This window comes from Lichenostomus cassidix, chromosome 2, assembly GCF_008360975.1.
Source record: "Lichenostomus cassidix isolate B80296 chromosome 2, HeHo_3.0, whole genome shotgun sequence".
NCBI lineage: Eukaryota > Metazoa > Chordata > Aves > Passeriformes > Meliphagidae > Lichenostomus > Lichenostomus cassidix.
The window spans coordinates 128160497-128179752 of NC_139482.1; the positions used below are offsets into that span (position 1 = coordinate 128160497).

At 41.7% G+C, this 19256-nt stretch overlaps 1 long non-coding RNA gene across 3 annotated transcripts; it reads right to left on the reverse strand.

Moving 5' to 3' along the window:
• Window positions 1-726: 726 nt before the first annotated feature.
• LOC146442236 (uncharacterized) lies at window positions 727-10809 on the reverse strand. Of its 3 annotated transcripts, none has more exons than XR_014850203.1 (4): window positions 10572-10809; window positions 7328-7388; window positions 5370-5481; window positions 727-1719 (listed from the first exon to the last, which is right to left on the reverse strand). It is a non-coding gene; the product is annotated as an uncharacterized LOC146442236 (long non-coding RNA). The 3 variants fall into 3 exon arrangements; XR_014850202.1 differs by lacking the exon at window positions 10572-10809 and having other exon boundaries at window positions 727-1367; window positions 1591-1719; window positions 7328-7641; XR_014850201.1 differs by lacking the exon at window positions 10572-10809 and having other exon boundaries at window positions 7328-7641.
• Window positions 10810-19256: the final 8447 nt, after the last annotated feature.

Genomic DNA, 19256 nt, shown 5'->3' on the forward strand with positions numbered 1-19256 from the left:
CTCGCTGGGGTCACAGTGGCTGCAGCCGCTCGGGAAGCTTGGCCAGCACAGGGAAAGAAGTTTTGAATCTCTTTGATGTGTTGCTGCTGATTCTGTGATAGCGGCGGATCAAAGGAGCGGCAGCCTCACTGGTGAAGTTATTTATACAGATATCAAAGTGTTCTGCGGCAGGAAACATCATTGGTGTAGCATTCATGGCTAGAGAATTGGGTGCTAAGAAAAGTAGTGGGGACACTAAATGCAACATCTGACTGTGGACTTCTTGTTCTATCTGGAGTCCTGATTTTGGCTGAAGCAGATCAAAAAGTGACAACTAGTCCAGTTTACTGCTAATTCAAGAGTTACTTCTCATATATATACATATATATGTATATAGGCCCTTTTTTGCTTGGTAATAGGTTTGTATATGTAGGGACACAAAAAACTGAAGATTGCAGTGACAATTTGAATTGCAGAACACCTATGCAATTATTTTCTTTCACAGCTGACACTGGAAGCCACAGATTAGGGTATGAATTGCAAAATTAGGAGAATCAATTCCTGAGCCTACTTTAAAGGATGCAATACAAAAGGGAACAGTGACAGCTCCATTATAGAACATAAGTATGTAAAATTGAGCATCTAACAGTCCATATCACAAGTCCTAGGACCTTTGTGGAGTTAAGCCTGTGCAAACCAATTAACACATGCCATATGTAATTTTTTCCTTCTTTCATTTTATTTCATTCCTGTGAAAACTGTGTGAGCAGTGAAATGTTTTGAGATATTTGGTTCTTGAGAATGCTGGGCTTTGATCACCTCCATTCACCCAACATGGCACTCTGTCACTGGGCAGGCTCAGTTCTAAGGCTGTCAGTTCTGAGTACCAGCTGTCCTTACTTGTGAGTTACAGGTGCTGGATATGTGTTCTGCATCCTTTTTACTGGGATGAAGTTAATTACCAGCTCTGCAAAAAAACCTGCATCTTCGTGGCAGAGGGACCGTGGCACATCCAAGTACTGGCTGGAGACCCAGTCTTGAACCCAGGTGAGCTTTCCACCTGCCTCTGGGCTTTGGATGCACCTTTATCCATCTGACTGCCAGGTGTTGTGAAACTTGGCAGATTGCTGCCTGCAGCATTAAAGCAATTGCCTCCTGCAGAACGGTCTGCACTGTGCCAAAAGGAATAGAGGTCAGCTGCAGTCTTCTTCTTTGTGTGGTGTATTGTGGTTCTGGTTTGCACCTAGAGACTTTCAGGAGATGCAAGGGATTCCTGGGAAGCCAGGATAGGCTGCTAGGCTGGTGCTGATGAGATTGCAGCAAGGACAGTGCTGGTGCTCTCTGGCAGCTTTTGAAGATGATGGCCTTGTGCCCACTAGGTCTTCTCCCTGTGTTAGCACACTGCAATTCATAACGCAGTACACAACTACTGCCCAGCTGATTCTTTAGCCAGGGTTGAACACCAGATACCATCCCTTCCACAGCCCACTGGAGTGCAGGGGAGGTTTGTCATTCCTTAGAATTGGAGCAAGATTTGTCCTTGAGGGCTATATTCAGAAATTAATTCAGACAGACTGGATGTTTCTAGTCCAGAAGTAATTTAGTACTTACTTTTCCTAGATACTTCCCTTGAGCTCTTATGGTGCCTGCTGAGATATTCTCAGTCCAGGTCAGCAGGTACAGGGCTTCCCTCACAGTCAGGTCAGATTAGGGGAATTAGCCAGAGTGGTGCTGAGTTCCCTGAGAAGACATAGAGGATACAATTTTGTGGCAAAACACATGAAAGCAAAAAGTGCTGTCAGGGCTGCCACCTTCTCACTGCTGCAGGACTGTTTCTGCCTCATATCTGTGGCTGCTGAATATAAACTTCAGTCATAATCTCACAAGAGGGAGCCACAGTGTTCCCTCATCTTGTCAAATGACCCTACCCAAAACCAGTGCACTTTCTCTAAGTCTTCTCAGTCCCTTTCTCTCTGCAGTTCCACATCTCTCCCATAAGACCCTGAAATGGGATGCAGTTTTGACAGAAAGGTTTGTGTTCCTGTCTCTTCTTCCATCCCCTGCTTTAGCAGTTATTGCAGATATTTTGAACTCTGGTCTCTTGCTTTCCTAAGGAGTACTCATCACTAGTCAAAGAGGCAAAAAGTGGGTGCCACTTCAAAAGAAATCAGTGAATCTTGTTCCATTCCTTGAAAGAACTGAGGTAGGCACCTTTTCTCTGAAGGATTCCTGGCTTTGGGTCCTGCAGGAGTGCAAGCACACACCTGCAGTCCTGAATTAATCCCCTCAGATCCTCAGAATTCCAGCTTCCTTCCTCCACCTTGTTTTTTATTTTAAAAAAGTTAGATGTCCATACACTTCATGGCATGGGGTAATTTCAAAGAAACGGTCAGAAAACCCCTCTCAGAGATGCCTGACCCCATCCCATGTGGTGTATGGATGTCCATTTTGTAACAGGGAATGCTGTGCTCTACTTGACAAGTTCAGTGTTACCTTAATGCTTTACTGGTTTCCCAGGGATTTGGGTGGTTGTGTTTCATTTTTTTTCCACAGGTTGTCCATTTTAAACTGTTTGTTGGTTTTAGATCCAGTCTACAGCTGTTCTATACAACTTATGGTGTTAAGCCAAATGCATCCAATGGGTTTGTACCAGGAATGCAATGATTCACTTTCTCTAGCCAAGCTGATGGACCATCACCTATGCCCAGCTTTTTAGTGCCCTCCAGTCAGTCCATCCTTGTGTTCAAATAGACAGGAAAATGCAGTGCATTAAAAGGGATATCTCTTTCCAGTTCTTTTCCTTGCATAAATTTGGAAATGTGCATGCTAGCACTGAGAGCAGTAGAGTGGGGCTCTAAACGCTGTTATGACTTGCACAGAGCTAAAGGTTTTGTACATTAGATGATTTCCAATTCCAGTAATGGGGCAGTGGTGAAACTCTCAAATTGAATTTTTTTCCAATGAGCTAACAAGCTACAGTACTTACAAGTGCTGTAAGGATTTGTAAGATCAAGTACTTGTATCATTTTCTACAAAGTTAATTCAATTCAAGCAGCTCACTCTGCATGATTAGGATCTTAAACTTCAACTGTATGTGCTTCATTTTTTCACATATGGGCCAGGTTGACAACATTCATAAATACATAGTATCATCCTAGCAAATTGCAAACATGTTTGTTTTGGCATTCAATTTTAATTAGAACAAGACCACTGTGAATCATTTGAAAGGTCCTCAGGACCCATTTTAATGACATCCTTTTGTCTGTTTTTTTCCATGCAAACTTTAGCTGGCACACTCATGGAAAAGATAATTAGCAATATACAAATACACTCCTCAGAAAGAAAATAAGTCTTTGCTACTTATTAAAATAAACAAATAAATAAATCAACAAATATAAGACTATTACTCAGGCATGAAAATTTTCCTGCTAATAGGTAAGGAAGTGAACAACTGAAGTGAAATGTTTGACATCTCTCTCTTTCCAAGTTCTTACTCAGATGTGATACATCTGAGGATTTAGACAAAAAACGAGGTGGAGGACTCTTTCTCTGCTGTGTAAGTGCCTGCTAGAAGACTGGCACTTCTCACCTGCAGTTGCTAAAATGGAAGCAATGACCCCAGTTTAGCTCTGGGGGTGTCTCCATTGCACAGTGGGTACATGCTGCCCCATGGCTGTCTGCCCAGAGGAATGTCACCAGCCACTGCCCAACATGGGTCTATCCACGTTCCTGAAGGGGTCAAACACATAATACACAATGAAGCTGTGCATCAAAACAGACAAAACAAAGTGTCTATGTCAGTGTGAGCTGAAACTGTTCAGAAAGGACAGACTGCCTTCACCATGTTCTCTGGTACGGTTGTTGACCTGTGCAGTGGAGCGAGCTGGCAAATTATCTTTTGCTTCAGTCCTTGTGTGAGTGTTTTATTGCCAGCCTGAGGCATTAACATATGGCTTTTCTTGATCTTCTTTAAAAGAATTTACGCTTTTTCCTAAGAAAGTACCAGAAGATGTTCCAGAGAACAGCACAGTCTCGTGTCCTTCTACTTTGAGCTCTTGTTCTTTATTGATCAGTGCAAGAGTCTCTAGAATAATTCTTTGTGACCATGAATGTTGTATCTTTTACCATTCATTTACAAATTGGACTATTACCACGGTAAAAGTTAAACATTTCATTGTAAACTGCTTTTACCAGCACATCAGTTTTATTTTTCTCAGTTAATCTTGTGTGCAGGGCTATCTGGGTGGCTCTCCTTCCTTGGTTGCTGCTGACACACTGTACTGTTTTGCAAACTAACTCCTGTCATTAATTCTGCCTGGGTTTTGTTTTGGTTTCTTTTTTTTTTTTTTGCCAGCATGACTTGCTAGAGTCCAAACAGTGCCAAAGTGTGCAAAAATGTCCATGTGGCTAAGGGATGTCTGCAGGGAGGAGAGGATGTAAAATAAGTCACCTTTCATTAGTGTGAGTGTCTTGAGTGTAACATAAAGAAAAAAGTGCAGTAAGTGGCAGCTTCTATAATTTCTGATTTTTCTGTGAGGATGAGCCCTTTGACAAGGAGTCAAAGTGAGTTTCATGCAAATGTATAGAAACTCTTGGAGTGCTAGAAATACCATATTAGATGCACAAAAAACTTTATCTTCTGAAGCTTTATATTTCAGTAGGTGACCTCCTGTGTTTATGTATACACCATACATCCAATACATCAGCCCTTGTCTCCAGGCCTTTGAAGGGAGCTTGTGATGAGTGCCCCTACTCTGTGTGCAAGTTGATCATCTGGGCAGGGTGGATACTTTAAACTTGTCAGTTTTACAAGAGCCTTAGTGAGATGAGTGGGAGGCCTCCTCTTAATCCCACTGAAGTCAGAGGAAGGGCTCCTGCTAACTCTAACAGGCCTTGGATCAGTGCCTCTGGGAAGTTATTTTATAAATCCCAGTTTGCCTTGAACAGTGCTCTATTCTTATAATTTACTAGGACATGTTTTGATACAAAGCCATACTTTACTTCATTTTTTCTAGGATTGCTTGGAGTAATTAAGTCACCTGTTGAGCTAAAATCTAGGGTCTTGGTGGTGAGGAGTAAACAAGTGGTGGTAGGAGCAGTATTTTCTTTGCTGCAGTCCTGCTTATTTGTGAAGAATGTAAATTGATGATTTTTTTCCCCCCAGAGTACAGCTGGAATCAAGAAGGTTACAGCTCTCTTGCTTCTAGCATAGAGACCTTCTTGCAAAATCATCTCTCTGTCTTTCAACAAAGACACTCTCATGCCTGTCCACAATGCAGTTATTGTATGACCATGCAGCAGTCTCTTGTTCAGTCTGTTTGCTTTGTATTCCATTATAAATTAGGTCCTCACTCACTGTTCCTCCTACAACAGATTATTTCCCTACTTACACTCTGTTTGGACTCCATTTATGCTGGATATTTGTATTTCCAGTGCCAGTTTCTGGGGGAAGTGACCATTTTTTTGTTCCATGTTTATGCGTCACTGGTCTCTTAGTCCACCCTGAGGACAATAACAATAATAATAAAAATGAAAATATGGTGTTCTCAGTTTCTTGCTACTCTGCCCAGCACTCCCTCCACCCAGCACTGCTCTGGTAATCCTGTCTAAGGTAGGATTCCAGCTGCAAAAGAGCTTATAGGATGGCTCTTTTCAGCCCCATATATCCCAAAAGAGTAATTAATTGGAAAGTGATGAGGGGGTAAAGAAAGCTGACAGCAGAAAGGGAATTACCTGAAATAGTGAATGTGGCCATTTCTTTCCCAGCTGAAGCTCACAAAAGGCTGAGTCACCTGATTTGGGTCTGGGGACAGGAGTTCAGGATTCCCAAGAGGACAGAGGAAAAGGCCACAACCAGCATCTGAGGGTTCCCTGTGCATGTAGGTGGCTTGTTTTCAACGGGTGAGTGGTGTCTGAGAAGGACTGAGTTATTAATGTGAGTGTATGAAAACAAATAACTTGTCAAGCCACCTGCTGACAGGATTTCCCATGTTAAAGCTTTGTAAGTGAGAGGGTAAGGTTTTCTGGAAACAAATTCTTTCCCTTGAAGAATCACTTGGTAAAAAGGAAAGAATTCACTGTGTTTCCATCAACCTGTCAGAAGGTGAATTTGGACTCATTGCTGTTGCTTATCCTGCTGCAGTGTGGGATTGATTTGTGAATGTGCAGTGTTTACAGAGGGGAACGTGAGCTGAGCACATCCAGAGAGTTACAGTTTGTCTGTGTAGTTTCTGTAAAAGGAAGATTATATGCAAGCATTTGTAATGTAACTTGGGTGCCAACCCAATTCTGGGGACCTGCTGTGTTTATTATAATGGTACATTGCATTCCTTACTGCTGGGAGATCATTTTATCACAGCATTTGAAGTATAAACTGAAGTCAAAGTAGAAACCAGCTTTTTTATTGCTGTTGAGAAGGTCATAATGTACCCTGCTGGAAGAATGCTGTGGCACAGCAGAGGGCATCCTTCAGCAGAGGTAGAGGTCCAGCCCTCTGACACGGCTGTGCAGGCAGCAGCATTTAACTTCAGCTGGGCAATTGCACCGGTGCTTTCCATACATTCACTGTGCTCCCAGGGCTCCTGCTCCCCTCAGCTCTTCTCTTCTCACAGTGGGATTATGTGGCACGGGACAGTGCCATGCTGAGACACCACGAGCTGCCCTGTCTACCAGGAGCATTCATAATCATGCTGATGCAACACTTGACCCTTCTGAGAAACTACGTGCAGTTGTTCAACAGGCTCTGTGTTGACATCCCTGCTTTGTTTGTACCCTTGCACTATGCTGAGCCATAGAAACAAATTCCTGTACTAGCTGTATCTGAGCCATCCTCTGTGGCCCTGGGTACTGTGAAAGAGAGTCAGTGTAAAGTCTTGGAGATATAAATGAAAAATCATTCATCCTCTCTGTCGATTTCAGACACTTTTGGTCTCCTGATATTTTGTCCCATATTCTTCTAACATGTTTGAAACTCTGAACAGTGTAGGAAAGAGTAAGGTTATGCTGAAAATACAGGCCACTGGAGAACAGCTGTGTTGTGCCTATCTATCGTTAAATAAAGAATAGAGCTCTAAAAGTGTTTACAGATTGTAAAACAAAAGCAGATTGAATATGTTTTAAGTTCTAGGAACTAACCTAAAATTTGCTATAAAACAAATATATGGCTTACAGCTGGAAACCTGTCAAAACACCCGAATGATTGCTCTGCATTGTCTGGAAAGAGTTTCTTTGCCCAAAGAGTTTAGAACAGCAGCAGATGTACTATTGCATAAGAGAGACATCCCTGTTTTAAATTTCAGTTTCTAGGACAGAGAGGCATACAAGAGAAGTAAAGTTCTTTTCATCTTACCCAGGTGCCTCTTCTTCCTCCTTAGCATCTTGCTCCATGTAGTTCTCTGGTGTTAAAGCAACTAGCAGAGATATAGAAAGATGGGGACATACATCATTTTAAGAAGAGAAAAAGCCATCTGGCTCAGTGTTTGTGGCTGGCTCTTAATTCAACCATGCTGGGTTTTTTCCATGCCCCTCAAGCCCCTCCTTTTCCAGAAACAATCTATGTGATCCCACATCTCTTCTTCAGTAACGTGTTCCAGATGGTCTGCTTTGTGCAGAACGGATTTGCCTTAGCTTCTCAGTTTTTTCCTAGGTTGTTTGTTTGGGGTTTTGTTGTTTTTTGGTATGGTTTTTCTTTTTTTTTTCCAGATTGCTTCCCCTTTATTTGAAACCTTTTTACCCAATCATCTAGCTCTCCCTGTATCTTTTTCCTAATTTTTATAGTGTAATCAAAAGATATTTGTCTCACACAAAACACTTATTCCCTGCCACACAATGATGTTGAAGCTTTTCTTGTCTTTAATGAAGGTGTGGAAGGGAGGTTGTGGGAGGCTGTGTAAGTAGGCAGTTTCATAGGGAACATTCAATTAATCAGTATGAATTCAGCATTTTTATTGAATATTTTATTCAGTGGGTTAATTAACATTCCTAGCATCAGTCAGCACTATTGCCTCTTGCACTTCAAGGTGTCATCTACACTTCAAACAGCTTAGCTCTGCAGTTCTTTTTTCTTGTTTCCTGTCTGCCTGCATGGCACCAGTTTGCCCCTAGTCCCACTTTTGGACAAACTGGTTCCTTGTGGAAAAACAGTGTGCATGTGGTTCTGGACGTCTCTCCTCCCTCCTGAGACCTCTCCCAGAGGATGTGTTTGACTGTGTTCCCTTTTATAGGGAACTGAACAGTTCCCACTGGCAGTGTCCTGGCAGCCTCTGCACACTCAATCAGCCTCACTTGCTCTCCTGTGCAGCCCTGGACATGCAGCATTTACTCTTCCTTATGGGCCATATAAACATTCCACATATTTCTGGGCTGCATCACTGGCAACAGATGGGTTTTGGACATCTTAAACGGAAATGAAAAAGCCCATGAAAACTAGTTTAGTAATTGGGAACCACAGTGGCTCAGTGGGCTCTGTGTGTGTTGATAAGTGAGACCCCCAGGCATTGCCCTTCCAGCCCCGGGGCAGGCTGCTCAGCAAGGCAGGCACAGCCAGAGCATCCCCCCTGAGCCAAGGGGTGTTATCCACGCATGTTTTCCTGGGAATCATCCTCCAAAGGTACCTGGGCATTGCCCATGAGGGGACCTGATGGCTGGGGCTGAAATGGCCAGACAGCCAAGCTGGGGAGGGAGAGCAGATGTGTGTCAGTGTGCTAGTCCTGTTTATAGTCTGTTCACATCGGTGGGACTGAGGAGGTTGTATTTACAAGAAATTTTAGAAACTGGAAATAATTATGAAAACATCTTGAGGCCTCATGGGAGTTCAATAATTCTGAAGATGGAAAAAGATGGTCTTTTTTCACTGGAGTGTTATACCCTCGGCCCTCCCTACAAGGAAATAGCCAGTTTTCCTGGACAAGAAGTAAGACGAGTCTCATTAGGTTAGGAAGATTTCCCACATTTTCCATCTGTTGGTGCAAATTTTTGAGGCAAGGAATGTGTGACATTTCACAAAGTCAAGGGACTCTCTCAATCTATAGCTGGGGGCTATTCCTGCTCAATGAAAGCTCAGTCTTTAATGTACAGATTTCTGAGAGAAAAGTGGTCTGTGGTGCCAGGACAGAACAGCTGGAGACACCCAGGCACAGCCCATCTCCAGCCTTGCTGTGGCTTGGAGGTCTGTGTGGGAAGTGGATTGGTCACATACCCAAAGCCCTTCAGCCCAAATCCCTCTCTGAACTGCCACTTCTCCCTGCCTGCAGCCACAGGAGTGCATTTATTAAATTTAGAGTCATAGTAAAATGCAAAATAAGAGAATTCCTTCTATAAATACACCTTAAAACAAAGAGGCTCTTTTTTTTTTTTAACATGGAAAAAATATCAACCAAAACAGTGGATATCTCACAGCTCTTATTGTTTAGAAACTGGGAAATTATTTTTCCAGTCTGCTCTTAATTTTTCCATTCTCTCTCAATTTGGACTGCAGTGCAAATACAGCACAGCTATATTTCTGCTTTCTATCCTACACCTTGCAGATCACATTGACAACAATTTAAGCAAAAGGATTGCTCAGAGTCACAAGAATCTGTTTGATTTACAGAAATCCCTGTGGTGGAGACACACCATGCTCTCCTGCAGAAGCCCAAAAAAGAATGTTGTGTGGATTATATTGCATATTGTTATTAATATCTTTGTTGTCTCTCTGATTTCATACCAGTTATGAAGGAGAAAAACTGAGTGAAATCTTGCATATTAAAATTGATAGATAAGCTCAGTTTCACATCTTTTAGAGCAATGACAAGAGCAATCAGTCAAATTAACCTACTTTTTTCATATTTCCTGGTGGATAAGTCTTCTGAAAAATAGTTGTTTATATTTGTGTTCAGTACAGGCATTAATAAGTCTAAGAGAGCTGCCGATATGAAGATTATTCATAGTAATTTCATATTGCAAAGAGTTCCATGGGGAACTATATCAAGATAAATGCATTGTACACAAACACTTTTTGAAGGCTTATCTCTGCTTTTTTTCTACAATAGCAATTGAGGAAGAAAACCCTGCAAGCATGTTCATCTGATCTGAAATAGGACTGAACCACATTTGCAATTGTTTAATTTCATTTTACCACACCTTTTGATCATCTGAGCTTACCTACATACCCAGGAAGTGTTAATGTTGACCTCACTTGTTTAAAAAAATCCTGTTGTGATAATTAGTTTTGTATACTGTGTTCTTTAAGCACCACTGTCATGGAGTGGTTGCCATCCCCAACCTAAGCCATAGCTGTGCCTTTCTTGTGGTTAAATCCCCTGGTCCACTGTATGATCACCTCCACATTCAGACTGTCAGAGTACGTCTCTTGCAAAATTTTGCTGCCTCTACAATGAAGCACAATGGAGTCTGCAGCCTGCAAGATGCCCAGAGCCGAGCTGTGGTCTGTTTAGTTTTTGCTTCGCAATCAGGATCATGCCTCTGCTCTGAGATGTTTGTCTTGTGACATACACAAGTGATTTTACAATGTAAATACTGCAGTTTTAAAGGTTACTTTTTATATTTGTTCTTTAATCTGGTGATTGCACAAAAGTTTTGGGGATCACACTTACCTGTTGGGAGCATGTCCTTCTCCCTTCAGGAGGATGTGGAGATTGTGGCAGGTAGATTGGGCATCTGCTGTGCTCCAGGGAGCCTCTGGATTTGTTCTTGTCTTGTGCTAGCTTAAGGGTTTGTAAGGTTCCTTAGTGAAGGTGTTAGGGAGTTGCTGTGGGTGGACTGACTGTCAGTGGGTTGGTGCAGGAATGAGCACAGCCTAGGTCCAGGGTCTGGGGACAATGGCAGCAGTAGCAGGTAGGTGACAGCCAGGTCTCACAATAACGGGAAGTGGCTTTGCAGCAGATGTGGGGAGCAGCAGAAAGCCAAGGAGAGGACATCATGCAGCAGCCCCTCTGTGCTCACAACTCGAGTCTCTGGTGGGAGCTCTCACAGCAGCCTGGTGGAGGCCCCAGCCTGGCAGCTTTACCAGATCCATGTGACATTACGTCTCTTGGCAGGGAAAACTTTGTGGAAAAAGCAAAAGTTACACTGGATCTTGTTTTGATTATTTATTTCTAACCTCACTACAAATGGAAAACATTTCTCTGGTTAGTGTCTGCTTGTTATTTCCCTATTGTTGTATTATCCTCCCTGCTCTCAGTAGGGACGAATAATCCTCAAATGCTGCTCCAAAAGCTGACACTTAGGCCACGTTATAGAGCTGCAGCACTGGGAATGGATCTTTCCCTTCTCTTTTATTTATTTTCCTTCACTTTATTCTGCTTCTGTTCCATTCTCTCCTCCCTTTTTTTTTCTTTCCTGTCTTTCCAAGGACTAACTACAACCAGCAGTCTCTTCAGCAAACAAGCCCTCTCTCTTCCTCTCTGTTCTGTTTGAAGGTGAGAAAGATGGTTTAGTTGTGATAAACATGAACATTTCCATAACCAGGACAAGTAAGGTGTAAGCAGATTGTGCACACACAGGCAACCAGAACAAAGTAGGACATTTGGTGAGTATTCTTCTCCAAACAAAACAAAAAATAGTTTTAGGAATAGCAATATAATTTGTCATAAATTTGCAGCTCCTGAACCAAACTGAACCAAAGATTATGTTTGAAATGGTGTTTCTCAAGCATATATGGCCTTTTTAGCTTCAGAGACTGAGCAGAAATCTCAGGTAACTATGGGCTCTGCACAAGGAGAAAATTTGCTCTCAAAGAACTGAAATACAGATTCATAGAATCATAGAATGGTTTGGGTTGGAAAAGACCTTAAAGATCATCTCATTCTAAGCCCCCTGCTGTTGGCAGGGACATCTTTCACTAGAACAGGTTGCACAGAGCTCCATCCAACCTGCCGTTGAACACCTCCTTCACTGCTAGAAAGCCAAAATCTGACATAGGAGATCAGTAATGAGGAGATGGAGGGAAAGAGAACAGGAACAAATAAGCTTTTCTGCAACATCAATGACCTTTGTGCAGTTAGATGTCTCATATCATTGGGCAGATACATTGAGTTTTTTACCAGAGTGTGAGTGTAGTTTTTTTAAAGGCAAAGATGTTATTTCACACTGAATCACAGAATCACAGAATTAACTAGGTTGGAAAAGATCTTTGAGATCATCAAGTCCAAACTATGACCTAACACCCCCTTGTCAACTAGACCATGGCACTGAGTGCCACATCCAATCTTTTCTTACACACCTCCAGGGATAGTGACTGCACCACCCCCCTGAGCAGCTCATTCCAATGTCTTTCTGTGAATAACTTCTTCCAAATATAGAATTTTCCACTGGGTAGTAATTAAAACCAGTCAAACTATAACATATAGAAAATATACATGACATTATCCTGAGAAGTAAATTTATTTCAGGATGGCTTTAAGTTCATAGGGTTTATGTTCCAGATAGGTAATAGATGCACTACAGTGCCTAGGTCAAGTAGAGAAAGACTGCATAACACTTAGCTATATCTAGATCTAAACTTAGGCCTTTCATCCCTCACAGTTTAATGCCTTAGTTTAAAAAAAATGTTTGTTACTGTACTGGAAAGCATGAAAACATTCAAAACACACTTTTGTTCTTTGCTTGCAGGATTAAAGCATTATTTCTCATGTTAAATAGTTGAAAAATTGAATCATAACGTAAACACAAAGAATATTATAATGCCACTCCTAATTCCAGCTGCCTCCATCTGTTCTCTCCCTGAAATAGAAAACAGGAATCCCACAGTGTAAGGAAATAGCTCTTTTGCCTGATCCTTGCTGTAAGAGCTTTCAAAGCATCTTACAGCATGTGTAACTGTCATTGTGAACAGCAGCACAAGGCCCTGAAGTCACAGGTGTCCCAGCTTTCCTGTCTGCTGGCCCTCACTCTCGGCTCTGTTTCAACATGAAGACCATTAGAGAAGGTGAAGGTTATTCATGGTGCATTTTCAGATACACTGCCCTACCCTGCCCCTAATTCCCAATGGATGCATGGTCTCAGCTGTCTCTCAGTCCAGCAAAACTGTTCTGTTTTGAGGCTGTAACTGCCAATTCTGTTAAAGAGAAGGAGATCTTGGGGGTGTATCAAAAATTTAACTAGTCAATCATAATCTTTACAGCCAGATCATAAATTCTTGATTGCCTCTACTTAAAGCCCAGTGGCAGAGCAGGATCCTTGCATCCCCATCCCATTCCTCCCCTGGGCAGAGTCTCTTGTCATATCCCATCTTGCACGATGTGGTACCTCTCCACAGTGCATTTAGTGTGATGTTCTGTGACGAAGAAGTCCAGACCACAGAGGAGCTTGGATGGAAAACAGCTGAATTTCAGCTCCTGCAACTAATGGAATATTGTAACGATATTTCAAAATAGAAAATATTTATGGTCAAAATGTGTTTTTGTTGCTTGTCTAATGGCATGAACATTTTCCATGGTGGCCACCTATTTCTTTGTGATGAAATTTGTTTACTCAAAACCCTAATATTCTCAGTAATTTTTTGAAGATGAGAGACCATTTCCAACCCACGCTGTATTTGTTTACTATTGACTGCATTAATCCTCTTTGTTAAATTTTAGGATGAGATATTTGGCCTTCAAATTTTGAATTCAATTCCCTGCTTGACTGAAGGCTGCCACATTCCCACCAGGTTTGTCCAGCCACATCCACTGAGCACAAATACTGTGATGGACTAGATCATGGGCTGCTGATAAGACAGTCAACTTTTATTCTTCCATGGAGATATCAGCTAATCAGCCCCCGTGGGGGTGGGCCAAATTCTTATTTCCTCACAATAAAAAAAGCATTTTAGATTAAAAGTTTAAGTCTGGACCCTTCTGTATTTGCTAAGCATCACACAAAACTGAAGCATGTTTTTGATAAGGTATCTTAACACCACAGAAGAATGTAAATGTCTGAATGATACTAAAAAACTTTTCTATTCTGGGAACCCCCTTTCCCATTATGCCTCTAGACCTTTTGTTTTGCTAGTCTGATTGCAGGGACTTTAATAGAATCACAATTTATTAAGCAATTCCTTTCTTTAAAAAGCAAACATCTTTTTTTAACATTTGCTGAGCACTAATCTTGGTAAAATCTTGTGCTCATAAAACTAAGAACTGCAGTAGGAATTTTTTGTAAGACTGAGTTATTTCTTCCTTCTGAACTTTCAAATTACAAGAAAAATATATTGCCCTTTTCTAAAAATATATTCTCCAGTTAAACTCAAAAATAAATCTGTCAGTAGGTATCCTGATAGATGCAGGCTTTACTGTTACTAGTTAATAAAAAGTTAGTCTTTCTAAATCTTACAGTAACTTATAAATGGCCTGTTTATTTCACCTCGGTCTGAGGTTCATTGTTCTGTTGTTAGATAAGAAATTATAACTTCCGTTTATTTTCCCTTGTAGCATATTGATTTTTAATACCTTACTGAGGGCACCCTACATACACCTCCAGAAAAAAAAAATTGGTTGAAGCAGTACACCATCCCTTCCCTTCCCTTCCCTTCCCTTCCCTTCCCTTCCCTTCCCTTCCCTTCCCAACACCACAGGACTGTCAACACTGCCTGGATTTATTCCATTTGGGGATTAGCAGCAGACAAATCTGCTGTCTATTTAAAGTGATTTACCTTATTTTAACACTTTGTACTACTTTGTGGGTTTTTTAGGAAAACAGGCCAAGAAACACATCTTGTGTGAGGTGGACACCTCACACCTGAGAGAGTTGGAGAAATTTTTCAGCCTGGAGAAGAGAAGGGAGACCTTACAGCACCTTCCAGTACCTAAAGGGCGCTTATAAAAAGGGGTGACATGGACTTTTTATATGGGCCAATGGTGACAGGATAAGGGGCAATGGTTTTAAACTGAATGAGTGCAGGTTTAGATTAGATGTTAGGAAGGAATTCTTTACTCAGAACACTGGAACAGGTTGGCCACAGAATTTGTGGATTTGCCATCCCTGGAAGTGTTCAAGACCAGGCTGGATGGGGCTTTGGGCAACCAGGTCTAGTGGAAGACGTCCCTGCCCATGGTAGGGGAATTGTCACTCGGTGATCTTTAAGGTCCCTTCCAACCCAAACCATTACATGATTCTATGATTCTATGATAAAATGGCACTAAATCTCATTTTCATTTCCGTATGGTTTTCATCTAGAAAGACATTTGCTTGTTTTTTCTTTATGTGATGTCAATTAACCATAACAACTATGAAATTGCTTTACCTAATTTCTCTTGTAAATGCTTTTCCAGAATTCATAAACTGCAATATTTCACAATAGCACAGGAGGGAGCTTGAAAAATCAGTGGGCAGTAAAACTGGACAAGCATAAACACACAGGGAAAGGCTTTGCAACAAGACACATCTTTGGATATACTGAAACTCCAGAAATGGAAAGAACCATCAGGCAGCCTCCTGAGATCCAGCCCACCCTTATTCCAGCTTATTAAATGATCTGCCTTTTACCTAGATATAAAAAGTGATAAATAATCTCAATTACCTTTTAAGATCTCCCTTTGAATCCTTCATAACTTTGCTTAAGAAAACTGAGTATGCCTAACTGAGAAAGTACCTTTTGTTTGAATAGCTAAGGGATTTTTTTTTTTTGTCTTTGTAAGTGTTTTTAAGAGGTCTTTTTGGCCAAGATTTCATTAAAAGAGATTTTCTTCTGGAGCTTATGGTAGCAAAAATAAATACCCTGTTTGTGATATTGTTTCAATCTGTCAGTATGGGTCAAAACAACCCCTTATAGAATTAGATATTACAAGGAAGAGTATGAGAAATATTTGTAGACACAAAGGTTTTGTACAGACCAAATAGCAGAGTGATTCTGGTTTTTGAAGGTGAAAACTGACACTGAAAATCCTTATCGTTTCTCAGTTTTTGCTTCATTCTCTTGAATAACCACTGTCAAGATCAAAATTCATGGTTTCCCCCATGACTGCAGAGGAAAACATTATGTTTTTCATCATCTGATAAAGCTTATTAAAATGTTATCTACAGCACTTTACTTAGGTTATTTGTTCTCAGTGGCATGTTGCACCACTTAAAATTATTCCCAAGGGAAATAAGGGCCCCATCATTCAGCTGTTGCAATGAGTTAAGAGACATTCCAAATGAAGGGAGATATATTAACAAGAAAACAATGGAAGAGTGCTCTGGTTCTCACTAATCTAAGGCTCCTTTCCATTGTTCTTGGGAATAATATTTGATTAAAGACTGAAAGACTTGATTCAGTGAACTTCTATTTAATGAATGTTCTCACAGCAAGTGAAATCTACTCAAATCTGTGTTTCCAACTGTACCAAAGCATGGATGTAACCAGTTAACGGGAGGAAAAGCTCAGCATTATGTGGCTGCTCTGAGAGGAATCTACAAAGCTCAGATGTATTTGCCCCAGACAGTCGCTAAGTCACCAGGTACAACAGGAAATGCTGCTGCAGCAAAGTCCTACACAACCATCAATATATTAGTAATAAGGGAAAAATAGCAGAAGAATTTTTGGGATATCAGTCAAAAGAGCACTTCATAACAGTGCAGTAGTCAGGTCCCATTAGCTCCTAAACAAGAATATGTGTTTCTACATGCAAGAGAAAGAAGTATGGAAAATAAATGACCTTTTATTCAGGACAACTTGGGTCTGTGATTGTCCAGACTATTGTTGATAATTTGTCAGAATAAGAAACCAAACAAAACCAAACAAACCAGAAACAAAACAAACAAACAAAAATCCCAGACAAACAAACAAACAAAAAACCCCCACAATCAACCAAACCTCAAAAGCTACAAAACACAAAGAAATGTTTCATTCTAGATCTTTCAGCCATTTTTACTGCTTGAGGCCAAAAGGGTCACTACCTGCAGATTCAAGGGACCTTGACAGCTTGGACAGAAGCAGACTCCAAATGGGATGGAAGAGAGTGTGGCAGGGAGGCTTACTCATGTAATCCCACTTTTGTATGTTGGGTTTTTTTCCTTAGGTAATTAAGTCAAAACATCCTGAAGTGAAGTTTGTCTAAAGTGATGTCTTCATTAATTTAAGTCCTTGCAGAAATAAATGATGAGCCAGAAAGCTTTCACATCAGATGGCTTCTGAAAGAACATGCAAGCACTAGGGGTGGCATTAGGTCAGCAGCCACGACCTTTAAATTGTAGGGCCTTGTCACTACAAAGACCGGAAAATGTTGGACTTTGGGCCCTTCAAGCATTTGAGTCCCAGGATGGACAGAGCTGACACTCAGCTCCAGCAAGCCAAAGGAAATTTCACATGTGGGTGTTATCTACGATCCTTGAGAGCCTGAGGAGAAGAAAGGGTGTGGCTCAACCAGATCTCTGACAGGAGGTTTGTTCATTCTGGTTAGATTTAATACCGATGTCTACCAATGTTGTGGTTTTCAACTGTAAGTGTGTCCCAACCCTGGAATACATTTGGTATTGTCAAGTTTTAATGTCAAATTAACTTGCCTGAAGTTGAAGCCAGGCTCTTGTGGTATCCAAGCAACTGTTCCAAAACAGTGGTTAACAGGAGGCTGGGATGTGCGGAGCTGGAGGCTGGGAGTGCCAGCAGCTGCACATCCACTGTCTCTCCCTGTTCCCAGCAAGGTCGTTTGTACACGTGCACCTGAGGGACTGTGTGACCATCTTTGGGCTGGAGTCAGCATCCCACTCACTGCAGGGCTTTTTTCTCCCAGCTTCCTGTAAAAGCCTTTTCATGACAAAGCACATTTCAAAAATGGTGCTTTCACATACAACAAGCCACTGAATCTAGGATCAGAAGCTATAAACCAGAGGCAAGTTTTTCCACCCACACACAATTCCTTTGCCCTTTTGCCCAGAACCTTTCCTGATTCTGTTTTCCCTTCAGTTGAACCAGAGGAGCCAGAAAATACCTATGAACTGTCTCTGACCTTGAAAAGTCCCCTTTTACCCTGCTGACCTGGCAGCAGGCACAGCACGTCAATGTATGTTTGTGCTGTTCTGTTGATCCTGCTGCTCTCTTCAGGGACGATCAAACTGCCTGTGTTTCAGTTTCCAGCTAAGCCTCTGAAGAGTAGAGCTGTTGTAGGGGGGAACTAAACCCTGTGGTGTTTAGTCAAAAGAGAAAGATGAATTTTGCAGACGGTAAAGCTCTAGTGGTCAATTCCTCTCCAAAGGCCACCATGTCTGCACATACCACCTTGTGGGAAACCCACTGTGCAGCATCCCTGCCAGTCACTTGGGTTTCCCCGGGTTGCAAATCCTCCCTCTTTACCTGGCTGGTGCTTGCTCATGGTCTTACCTTGCTGACTCTTCTTGAAAATGTTCTTGCTCCCTAAAATGGATGCATGGATTTATTGTTTAATTTAATCTAAATTAAATTAGAACAGGGCTTTGATGTGCATGTAAAGACGTAGAAAGCACCAGACCTCAGCTTGCAGCTGCAAGGGCACACATTGGTTGGTTCAAGTAGTTCATCTTCACAAATCATACACAAAATGTCATGATATTGTTGAATGCATACCATGACACCTCATCTGGGTTCATAAGCAATTCAGACCTCTAACTAAATGGAGGAAGTGGCTTACATCAATAAAATCATTCAGGATCATTTAGGAAGAGAGCAGTACCAAAAGCTGCAGGCTATTTTGCTCTCTGCCTGGCCCACAGTAACTCTCAAATAAGAATATTGAACTGAACTAGATTGACTTGTGTCCTGAGCTCTGCTCAGTACACTGCTTTCCTGACTGGCATTTAAATGCAAATGTCACTATTCTGCAGCACAGCACGAAGGCTGAACCTGACAATGTGCTTGCTGACTGCTTATGTTCAAGTCACTCACCTGGATGATGTGTCCATGAGTATTAAAATGCAGACACCCCCAGCAGTAATTCCCAAAGATGTGGTTCACTGATGATTATCAAGGTCACAGGACATGGTCCATGAACCATGAGGGATTCATAAGGGCCTCGTGTTCAGGGAGGACAGTGCCTGCAGAGCCACGTGGCTGTCTCTCCACTGCAGGAACCTGGATGGCAGGCCAGGGTCAACAATCCTGCAGAATTAGCCCTGAAAACAAGCAGTTGAGACTAATGTGCTTCTCTAGTACACACAGACAGCATGGGGGCTGTTCACCAAAAGAGGAGGTAGTTCAGGCACACTACCACCCCAGTCTGAAGCATTACTGTGCCTAACTACGTGACTAAGTACCACTCTTTCTTCCAGACACAAAAGATCAGATTTGGTTTTGGATCTGATTCATCCAAAATAGCTGACAAGGGCAGTAAATCCTGGATTTGTGTCTT